Source organism: Xenopus tropicalis, chromosome 8 (genome assembly GCF_000004195.4).
Source record: "Xenopus tropicalis strain Nigerian chromosome 8, UCB_Xtro_10.0, whole genome shotgun sequence".
Lineage (NCBI taxonomy): Eukaryota > Metazoa > Chordata > Amphibia > Anura > Pipidae > Xenopus > Xenopus tropicalis.
This window is the reverse complement of record NC_030684.2, coordinates 132,760,536-132,773,121: the sequence shown is the minus strand read 5'-3', so window position 1 is coordinate 132,773,121 and position 12,586 is coordinate 132,760,536. Positions and strand designations below refer to the sequence as shown.

General features: G+C 37.0%; 1 non-coding gene across 1 annotated transcript; it reads right to left on the bottom strand.

Moving 5' to 3' along the window:
- Nucleotides 1-334: 334 nt before the first annotated feature.
- On the bottom strand, nucleotides 335-422 carry mir9a-1 (microRNA mir-9a-1). The gene has a single exon (NR_049537.1). It is a non-coding gene; the product is annotated as a microRNA mir-9a-1 (primary transcript).
- Nucleotides 423-12,586: the final 12,164 nt, after the last annotated feature.

The window sequence follows — 12,586 nt, the reverse complement described above, 5'->3', positions numbered from 1 at the left end:
GTTCGGTACGTTGAGACCCTTATACATGTAATCCAATCGTCAAAAAGAGTCACGTCTGTGTTGGAAAGTTGCCCTTTATATTTGGCTTATTTAAACCAGACATTGGCAAGGATGTCTTGAAAGAGTCCAAAGAACATAGCAGGAAAGTCAAAGGAGACTGATGATAAAAAATCCTACCTCCAGATTCAATTCCGGGAGCAAAATGAGACTTTTTTTTTTTTTTGACGTTCTTTGTCTCTCGTTTTTTCTTAAATTCTTTGTCTTGCTTTTTGGCAGCCATTTTCTGTTGCGTTGCCGTGGGCACAAAGACCGCTGCCAGCGCCAAGGAGTGTAATGGGGTTATTTTTACTTTCGGTTATCTAGCTTTATGAAGGATTGACAACACTCATACAGCTAGATAACCAAAGATAACAACCAACCCCTGTTCATCCCACCACCGCCGCCGCCGCTCATGTTCACCTACGCCGCGTCTTCGCTCTTCGCCGTATGAATTCTAATTGGAAAATACAATTATTACCATCTTATTCGCTGTTTTCCACAAATCTGGCCTACTCTACTAAAGAAAGGTTATAATATGTTATTGTGTTGAATTAGAACATTTGCATCAAAAAACGTTTCAGAAACTATTTCTAAAAAAATCACGTGATATTTTACAGCCAATCGTAGTAAACGTAACAATATATGATGTCATTGTGTTGTAAGAACCATCCATTACGCCTTTCGTTACCTAAATACGCTGCCCCTAACCACAACAAGGCATTCAAACGATACAAACTTACGAGGCAATACGTGCAACCCTCTGGGGCTATCGCTGGTAAGAACATTGTACATTATTATATACATTCTTTCAATATCGAGGGTATTTACCTGACCGGCAATCAAATTTTCCTCGATGATGCCAATTTGTAGACAATTAACCAACAAAGGTAGAAAAATCAATCAATCAATCAATAAAAATAAGGCTTCACCTGCTTGTCTTGATTATTGGGGGGTCAAGCAACACTGATTCCCAGAATCCCGTGTGTGAGTATCCCAAGGCACAGCAGTCCTTATGGAACTGGTTGGCTCCTATCTTGCCACAAAGGTTCTGCCTTGCGATGTTGCTATGTTGATGCATCTCCTGCTGTAGAGTCTGCTAAACCCCTGCACATCCATTCATTCTTTCACACACCCCTCCTTTCTCTCCATCGGATAGGCCAGCGGGGCTTGTGATGTCAGCATCTCTGACTGGCTGCTAGCTGCCCGATATTAAATTTCATCAATGGGGGGACGATTTAGTGAGCAGCAAAAAGCTGGCCCTTGGACAGCATACATTTTATCATGTCTTCCCCCTTCATGTCCCATGGCATGGGCATTTTTTTTATAGTTTAGCAGCTATCACGTTCTAAATCACCTCTAGTCTGCCACCGTCTCCATCTTTATATAGCAAAGACACAATGATCCATCCCTAGTGAAGTTACAACACATATCCTTAATATACACCCTACACCAATGTATTACACAAGGGCGTATATGTGTAAACTGCCATATTAATCATCCCAGAATGCCGAGTGCAAGAATTAGCCCTTTTGAAGTGGCGCCCACAGACTGCAGAGGGAGTGGCTTCGTTACGCGGTGCCAAAGGCATTCTTCGTTATACACAATTCACGCTGGGCCCATGAAATAATCATGAAAAAATAAAATTCCCAATGTGAAACTTCAAGGGGGAAATCTGTTTTTGTAGATCTGTTCAGAATTGAATTTATTACAATTCTGAACCAGAAATACAAACTATTTGTGCTAAACTCCACTAATATTGTTTTATTATGTAAGAAAGACCAATTTAGGTGCAGCATCATTCTTACATTTGGGGTTGAATCAATCTAGCCTTCTGTATTGCTGGGGATTTATTGATGACTAATTTTATAAATATAAATAACATATTTTCCAGTAATTTGCCAGCCATTCTTGGTGGATGTTTTTGATTGAGCTAAAACCTGCATATAAATACAATGTATAAATAGCCAATGTTATTGTATTTTGTACATTTTTAAAAAGATATTTTTCAGGCCATTTCCAGCAGACTAATAGTCTTTCTATGTATGGTGCCTAAATGAATGTTTTTAATAAGATAGCAGCCTGATTTGTAGATAACAGAATTTATTGGTTTTGTTTGGGTCTTGTTTGGGTGTCCTCAGATTGTTCTGGGTCTGAATATTTAGAACCAAAAGAACAGAATCTCTTAAGATTATGTGCAATTTGATAGGTCAGCTGTATGGGCAAATTATACTCCATGTGACCTTGTATGGCCATTTTAAGTTCTGGTGCCTGAGGGCCAATAGGATAAACTGACTTGCTTGAGGTTTTAAGGAGTTGACATGGGAATCAAACTCAGGCTTCCTACAAACAGTTTCAGATAAATTAACTCTTTAGCTACTTTATTTCCTATGTACGTTATATCCTCATAAAGTACTGTCACAGCTAGTAGTTAGGCAGGTTATATATAGGCATTATGGTTGAACGTGATGGACGTATGTCTTTTTTCAACCCAACTTACTATGTTACTATGTTACTATGTATAAGGAAACAATATGGCAACTTCCACCCAATGTATAAACACACATACACAGGAAAGAACTATTTTGTGGACAAAATATGCTACACCCTCATACTCTGGTCTTAGAGAAGAACTTACACATTAAGCTATAGTCATATGCTGTACTGTCCAAAGGGCAACAACATGGCACCCCCCCCCATCAATGTGTATAAATACAGATAACGAGGAGGAACATTTTGGGAGCACCACCATCATTGAAATGGGAAAATTCTTGGCATTAGTGGGTAAGTGAGGGCAGGGCATACCCACGGCATCCTGGGATTGAAACCCCTAGTGACAGATACGCTATGGCTTTGCTGAATTACATCTCCCAGAATCCCCAGCTGCCCATAACTATTGCATATTTCTGCACCCTACTATCCGTAGGTTGGTACTGCTCTGGCACGTTAGCTTCATTCTCTACGGCAATTCTAACCCATTTCAAATGACTGATGTAGGCTATTAAGCGAATAAATGTATTATTCTATGTCGTTAGTATATGGATTTTAATAAAGAAGAGGCACAATTAGCTGCAGCGTGATCTGGAAACGGCCAATAAAATATTCTATGATGTTAATTATTTCTGATCAAAGGGTTGGTTCTGCCACTCCGGACCAAGCATGTTAATATATGTACATACCATGTAGCACTTCAGTACATAGGGGCTAGCTATCTCATAAATGAATGAGTTTGAGATATAAAATGAAAAAAAAACACCGGGAATCATGTCATAAGGGAAGATATTTCACATCGGAAGTCAATTGCGTCGCCAGTAGAAAGACAATTAGTGCGCGTCGTTAGTAATTATTTAATTACATAAAGGGTAGCCGGCACTATGTTATATCTAACCGTTATGTTTTATACAATATCTGAGTTAAAAACTCCTATCAATTCAGGGTTATAAAATTCTATCCAAATCCTGTCCTAATTTTTTTGCAATTGCTGATCATGTTATTTTCTTGGGTACACAGTTACGTGCATAGAACGGCCAGCTTTCCCTATATTATTATCATAAACATCTATAAAACTGCAATTATTTATCATTTGTATTGATTTGAACTGATAAAGTCATTTTATAACTGGAACAGTTCCACTTATAGATGCACAGAATATATTGTTTTTGAAATTCCCTCGCTTTTAGAATGTAAGCTCTTGCGAGCAGGGCCCTCCCCCGAGTGTCTCCGACCCTCATCCAATGTAACTGCAATCCATTTCTGTGAATTGTTTATATGTACCCGTTAACTATTCTGTCTTTTGTACCCCTTTATTCTGTAAAGCACTGAATAAACTGATGGCGCTATATAAATAATAATAATAATAATAATAATAATAATAATAATAATAAACTGGGCTATTACTAAACCTTCTAGAAAATGGAGGAATGTCAGAATTTAACCTGAATTTGGGCCAATTGGTAAAATTGTGCGACCTGTTTCCTTCTACCTTGTAACATTAAGAATCTGATTGCTTTTGTCAAGGATTCAACCAAATGTGAATCAATTAAAAAAAAAAAAAACGCTGGGATGAGCCCATTTTTTAAGGTGAATTCTGAAGTTTTGGAATGATTTAATATTTAGTCTTCCAACTCTCTAGTTCCTAGGGTCCCAGTAACTCTAGCAACCAGTCAGTGGTTTGAATGGCAGACTGCAAGATGAATAGCTGGGGGTCTGAACAGGAAGATAAATGATAAAATAATAGCCACAATAAAAATAAAATGATAAAAAGCAAAATCTAGTCTCCAAATGAACAAGAAGAACAAATCCAGATTGAATATCGTTGTCTTCATCACATCAAGATGAATACGTATTGGGTATAAAGCTAATAGGGAGCGTAATGCTATATTTCTACATAATACTACTACGAAAAGGGACCCAATGGGATTGTGCTGGGCCTCTGAAGGTGGATTAGATAAAGGGTCTCTTATTCTAGGACCCTGGGTGACTTCTATTCCATCTTCTTGAGGCCTTGTCTCTTTGACTAAGGCACTAAACTTTATGGGACCAACAGCAGAAGGTTCTAGGGAATCTATAGAGATCCGTTCTGCTGCCGTATTTACCGTATTGAATTATCGGAACGTGTTAGATACAAGGCATTTCTTATGCTTCATTTATCTTCAATTTTGGTTGAAAAAAATATCTCTGTAATCCTGTTTACTCGAAAGCATTCAGACGGGGAGTGTATAATACCTTTCCAGCTCAGGGTTGGTTTTATTGATCTTTTTTTTTTTGTACCTGACTACAGATCGTGGAACAAGGGACAAAGTCTTTTAATCCTTTTATGTCGAATTCTAAAGCTAGCGCCCCTCCCCCCTCTGTTCTAATAGTCATGTTTAGTGGGTGTTAAGATATAATAACAGGATTCATCTCAATCCACTTCCCACCAATACACTTGATATACCCAGAGCCATTTTTCTAGGTGTTTTTAAATTACCCCCCCCCGCCCCTTCCCAAACTTGGCAGTCTAGTAATGTTCCTTGCTGTCCAACTTAAAAAGTAGTAGCCTATTTTCTATATTTGATAATGGTGAAGCTATTGATTTCTGTTCAATCATCACCTACTTTCACTTGCCAATAATTTGTTCTTTTAAGCAATAATAATATTTTTTTTTTTTTCAAAAAAATTGGGTCAAATCTATTAAAAAACTATGGGTAACAATTTAAAAAAGGCTTCTGCTGAGTAACTATGTCTCTGCTTAGCTTTATTAAGTGCTCCTACCAGAAATATAGCAAAAATGAAGCTTGGGAGCCTCCGACCCCATCACCGCCGCCACTTTCAAATACGACTGCAGAGCCCAGCGAGACTGGCTTTTGTGTCGGTGTCAATGGAGAGAGTATGGAATGAGACTGCTGTATAAGAATGCTGGGGAGTGTGGCACAACTACAAACATAGAGGCGGTGGGACAAAAGCCCTGCCTGCTCCTCTTTCAATTCTGACAGTTCCTGCTTGATTGTGCCTTAAGACTAATAGTCCTGGAATCTGTATTTCTTAGTACGTCCCTTTACACTACTTGTAAAAGCTCAAAGATGAAGATAAATAAGTCTTACTTGAAGTTCCTGATCTATAGGTATAACTTTCTTTTGATTTATACTGTATTAATTAGAATGAATCGATTATATGGAGCAGCCATTCCTTCCACACTTTATTAGCTAACGGCGCAGCTACAGTCGGGCAGATGCTGCATAAACATCCAATAAAATAGACCAGGGCCCAATTATCTTGCAAACGTAACACAGCTGAGGTCTGATTAAGTATGAACATATTAAACAGGGCCTACTTATGTATTCCCTGGCTTGGCACCGCCTCTGTGTATGTTCATCCGTGCCTATATTTATATATATATATTAATGTACATGTTGACAAATAATTTCTGTAGATATAATTGCACACCACATGACGTTTCTTGCTCAATATATACATAACAAAGGCAACTGGAAATCTGGATTCATGTGGTTGTTGAATGCAGCCCCCCAAAAATGAATATAATGGCACCTGTCTAATAACGTGATCCATTTTTGTTCTGTATAGCTAACAATATGGCGTCCTCTTTTTTAAGGCTCACTCGCGCCCAGCAGGGGGCAAATAATCACATGTGTCTTCCACATGTTTCTTATACCCCATAACCTTCATTCTACATATTGCTGCTAATTTCACCTACATGACAGGGGTATATTGCTGAACCTACCATCGGCGAAGGTCCCGTGCAATTGTGCCCTTCTCTAGCCCCTTTTCAGCTTTATAATTGTGTTTGTCCTTTATTTCTCTGGCTTCACCATAGTCTCTCTCTGTCTTCTCTTTATATATATATATATATATATATATATATATATATATAGCAAGAACAAATGGAGCACACCCTATTGAGATTCAAAAGCCCAGGGTGCTAGCTAAAAAATATAAAGCAAGAGAATGAGCTGCACTCACCAGGACTTGGCAAAAATATAATAAGTTTATTTAAGAAAAGAAATCTTTCTTTTCTTAAATAAACTTATTATATTTTTGCCAAGTCCTGGTGAGTGCAGCTCATTCTCTTGCTTTATATATATATATATATATATATATATGTTGTGGATAAAATATACAGACAAAGCTTATATATATATATATATATATGTTGTGGATAAAATATACAGACAAAGCTTATATATATATATATATATATGTTGTGGATAAAATACACAGACAAAGCTTATATATATATATATATATATATGTTGTGGATAAAATATACAGACAAAGCTTATATATATATATATATGTTGTGGATAAAATATACAGACAAAGCTTATATATATATATATATATATGTTGTGGATAAAATATACAGGCAAAACTTATATCTATATATATATATATGTTGTGGATAAAATATACAGACAAAGCTTATATATATATATATATGTTGTGGATAAAATATACAGGCAAAACTTATATATATATATATGTTGTGGATAAAATATACAGACAAAGCTTCTCTACGTATCTATATTCTAACTGTACACAACACTTACACCTTGTCACTGCAGATAGAAAATGTGCACTTAATATATATATATACTGTATATATATATCATTATTAATACAGTGTGTGTGTGTGCAAAGAATAGAAAACAGAGGGACCATACCTTTTTGCATCTGAAACGCCACAATCATGACTCTGAAAAAAGGAATAGAAAATATTCTTGTTGAATATGTCTTTGCTTTTCTATGTCGTTAATATGGGTAAGCTGGAAGTAATCTATTTTAGCCCCTAGTCTATGTATAAAGAAGGTTTACTTTATGTATTTGCAGTGTATCGGCCTAATATTAACCTACAATATCTCTCTCATTCTTATCAGATACAAGGGCCTATTGGTACATATTCCCAGTAGAATAAAATAAAAACTAAAATATCTCCCATCAACGTGGCTCAAACGTATAAATCATAAAACGTTTAACCCATTACTGTATTAAACAAGCTCATTTAATAAAGTTCCTGGAGCTACCAAACGTCGTACCCTTTCCATAGGAGAATGATTTTTTTTCCCCAACAGCTGAAATTTCCATTAAACAAGATTTAATTTTAACTGTTTTTTACCTTTTTCTCATGGATTATGGTGACATTTATGGTTTCATATATATCCGTACACACACATTCATTTTGTATTGAGTGATAATTACTCGAGATTTTTTTTTTATATAACTTTGGAGAGTAAATATACAGTTAAATAATACATTTTGGAAGCATTTATTCTCTTTATAAGACAACACAAACATTCTAAAATACATAAGAATTTATTCGCCTAGTGCTTTCATTTTTATTGGGATTTCATTGTATTCAATATTTCATTTGTCTATTTAAAAAAGCTGCCTAGCTGTTTATGGAATATTTTTTTCAAATAAGAATATATTTTTTCAGTTATAAAGGCTATTTTTTTGCATTTTTTCCCCCCGTTACATTGGTTTAAATGTGCTGTAAAGAAGCATTTTCTCTTTCTAATTTTTAATGTCCCCATTTTCGGTTTAGAAATAGAGCTGTGATATTCTTTGTCAGCAGATATTACGTGAGAGCTTTATCTATGGGCTTGTAGGCCCTTTCTTTATACATAATAGGAGGCCCATTTTCACACAAGCAGAGTTTTGTGTTGCTTCCTTCGTTCCCAAATCCCCTTAAATTAAGACGCTAAGTACCGGCTGGTCAGAATGCACTTGTCAAAAGATCCCGTGACTGGTAACTTAGCTATTATTTCTGCCGGCGGAACAACAGAAGGCTTTAAATCTCTATTCTCCAACTATGTTATTATTGTTAGAATTTATCTAATGGTTTAGAAATTTTTTTAAAAAACGACAAAACTGCCTGGTCGGATGACGCTAGCCTTAGGAAATGAAATCCCTTATTTACGCCTCGGTGCCCAGAAGACACCATTCAGGGATCAATGTAGGTTTGTCATGGGCTGAAGTATTGAAGGATAATGTAGAATTAAAAAATAGCTTGAACTCACCATAAAGTGTAGGGATTTTATCCGACGGATGCAGCATTCTGGCAGAGGCTGAGGGAATGAGTGGCTTCCCCTGCATCCTACCCTCTTGTGGCTGTTGGTTGCATCTCTTAATGACGTAACGTGGTACTGTCCATTCAGAATTTTTCTTGGGCTGCAACTTGCGATTCTTCCTTTTCCTCCTTTCTTTTTGCAGATGTATTCACTCTCCCTTTTCAGCCTGAAGAACCAAAAAGTCAAGCTTTTTTTTTTTTTGCGCTGAAAGATAACGACGTTCCTGGAACCAAAGCACCAAGCACCAACACCCCACAATGCTTATTTTTTTTTTTTTCAAGAGCCTCTCCACCCAAACCTGATTACAAAAAAAAATGAGTGAACACAATCATCACAGGATCTTTTCACATAAATACTGCTTTATCCTCTGGCTCCTCCCCGAATTCCTTTGAGTTGGCACCAAGAAAATGTTGATTGGGGCAGGGTTGAAAATGGAGGCGTGGCCGTGTTGTTGAATGAGGCATGGGATGTCTTAAAGACACCCCTCCTTCTCCTCCTTTCAGTCCACTGGGCTCTCTTGATTTTTTTTTAATGAAATCATTATTCTCCAATATATGAAAACAATTCTAGTCTTATAATGAATTTAAAAAAATACTTAACTCAAAAAATATATAAATCCATTTTAACCCAGCCTCAACAAGTGTATACAGTTATTATTATTATTAACATTTATTTATGAAGCGCCAACATATCCCGCAGCGCTGTACAATAAGTGGGTTTTATACATTGGGCATACAGAGTAACATATAAAGCAACCAATAACCGATACAAGAGGTGAAGAGGGCCCTGCCCAAAAGAGCTTACACTCTACATTATTATTATTATTATTATTATTATTTATAAAGCGCCAACATATCCCGCAGCGCTGTACAATAAGTGGGTTACATACATTGGGCATACAGAGTAACATATAAAGCAATCAATAACCGATACAAGAGGTGAAGGGAGCCCTGCCCAAAAGAGCTTACAATCTACATTATTATTGTTATTATTATTATTATTATTATTATTATTATTATTTATAAAGCACCAACATATTCCGCAGCGCTGTACAATAAGTGGGTTACATACACTGGACATACAGAGTAACATATAAAGCAACCAATAACCGATACAAGAGGTGAAGAGAGCCCTGCCCAAAAGAGCTTACAATCTACATTATTATTATTATTATTATTATTAACATTTATTTATAAAGCGCCAACATATCCCGCAGCGCTGTACAATAAGTGGGTTACATACATTGGACATACAGAGTAACATATAAAGCAATCAATAACTGATACAAAAGGTGAAGGGAGCCCTGCCCAAAAGAGCTTACAATCTACATTATTATTATTATTATTATTTATAAAGCGCCAACATATCCCGCAGCGCTGTACAATAAGTGGGTTACATACACTGGACATACAGAGTAACATATAAAGCAATCAATAACCGATACAAGAGGTGAAGAGGGCCCTGCCCAAAAGAGCTTACAATCTACATTATTATTATTATTAACATTTATTTATAAAGCGCCAACATATCCCGCAGCGCTGTACAATAAGTGGGTTACATACATTGGACATACAGAGTAACATATAAAGCAATCAATAACCGATACAGGAGGGGAAGAGGGCCCTGCCCAAAAGAGCTTACAATCTACATTATTATTATTATTATTAACATTTATTTATAAAGCGCCAACATATCCCGCAGCGCTGTACAATAAGTGGGTTACATACATTGGACATACAGAGTAACATATAAAGCAATCAATAACCGATACAAGAGGGGAAGAGGGCCCTGCCCAAAAGAGCTTACAATCTAAAAGGAGAAAGGGTTGAGATACAAGGTGTGGGAATGGGCAGAGTTGTGAGAGGTTGGGCACAGGGTATTGCTTTTAGCAGCACCCTAAACTAGATACAGTGGGCTTTCCCCCCCTTACAATTGAATAAAGGAATATTCCAGAGATAGTTATTGGTATGACAGAGCACCAATAAGGAAAGAAGACAATTGGCTAGGTAGGACAACCCCAATGGGCAACCAGGTGCCAACGATAATTGTTATTATAGATTTTTATTTCTATTATTTAACTTGTATGTTGAGCAGAGTTATCCTTTCCCAATGGGGAGAGTATAAATTGCCCCCAAAGCTGCATTTTTTTTGAAGTCTGGTTTCCAGGGCTGGTTTGGAGGCTCTCTTTGGAAGCCGGTCTAATGGTCCGTAGAAAATGCACAATGAATTCACTTTTCTGTCTTTTTGCATGGGAACTCAGTACGTCCTGAACTTGACAGGCAATCTCCTGCATGTTAATGAGATGTCTCAAGTTCATTGTCAAAGGGGCCTTTGCAGACTGTTCTCTCCCAGAGACCCAGCCTTCCATTCCAACTCTTGTTTTGTTCCAATGACTAAACCCCCTATGCGTATGTGTGTGTGTGTGTGTGTGTTTTAATGCATTTCAAGTACCCAGACTTCCACACTGGCATAATTAGCCCAGACAATTTCCATGGTCTTAAAGAAACAATTTTCATACTTACGCCTCCAAAACAACAGCTTCGGCCAAACAGGAGCACGTAATCGCCTCTGGACTCTGGATTACCCCCCCCCCCCAAAAAAGAAAGAATATATATATATATATATATAAATCACAACAACATAAACGAACTATGGCAACATATTCTGATTTTGGAAAGCAATATTATTTGATGCAGAAATATATCAATAACGTTAGAAATAACGGAAAGCTTGTTTATTTCCCATAAGGATGGTCAAGCCTGGGAGATAACAGGTAAGTCCAACATTTATTACTAGTTGTTTTGTAATCAATAATTGCCTTTGTGGAATTCAATCATTTAATAATTAAATACATTCAGCGGTAATTGAAAACATAATAAAATGAGCTTTTGGATAAATTCTGCATTGTGTTGCCCCCCTCCCTTTCTTTCTAAGTTCCCTCCTCTATGGCTGGACCCCTCCCTATTATTTAGCCGGGTGTAGGTAACACACAATCACACACACATTGACAAATATGTATTAATATTAGTTTCTCACCAGCTTGGATCAACTGAGCCTCTGGTCACCATGGCTTTTGTTCAGACAATCTTTTCATATTGTTAGTACTCCCTGGGAGCTGAATTTAGCACGCCTTCTCTCAAAACCACGTGACGCCTCCATCCTCCCTCCTCCCCCCCCCTCTTTAAAAAATGCTCATTAGCAGAAAGGAAGCTAAGAGGGGGATAATTATAATTAAAAACAGACACCTCTTGATTGCTTCCTTTCCCCCCAAAAAGAGCCTATTTTTATAAAGCTGCAATGGTTGGAATTTGGCGATTTTGTTCCAAATTTGTACATACAAATCTCTCAACTTGAAACTTTGGCAAATATCAATATTTTTATTTACAATGATGCATCTGGGGCGCAGAAGAAGCCTATTAATGCTTTTTGCATTGCTCTATGCGTATTCTTCTTTGCTACTGGTTCCCATGTTGCTGAATGACATAGAGTTCCTATGGCCACATTATAAAATAGGGATTATTTTTGCCACCTTACCTTTCCCACCGGGAAAATAATAACCAGCTCACCTCCAAACTGCTCTTTTTTTGTCGTTTGCTGTATTCTCTTCTCTTCTTCTTCTTTTTTTTTTTTTTTTTCCTATTATCCAAGGGAAAAGCTCTCCAAGACACTGGGATTGCACTGAAGAGGGAAGAGGATGACTTCGGAAGAAAAAAAAAAGAGGAGACTGGCACGGCGTAAGGATACAAATACTACAAAGGGATACTCCACGTAGTCCATACGTAAAGTATACGTATTATATTTAAAAAAAAAAAAAAGTGGTACGGGCAGCCCGACCTTCTGCATTAGGAAAACACGAGCGGGAAAAAAAAAAAATCGTTATATTTTTCCCTCTCCAATTGTGGGGAAATTGAATCTCATTGTAATGCACGGTTAAATGTTAATTATGAACTCATTACCATATATGCAAATGTACAGAATGTGAC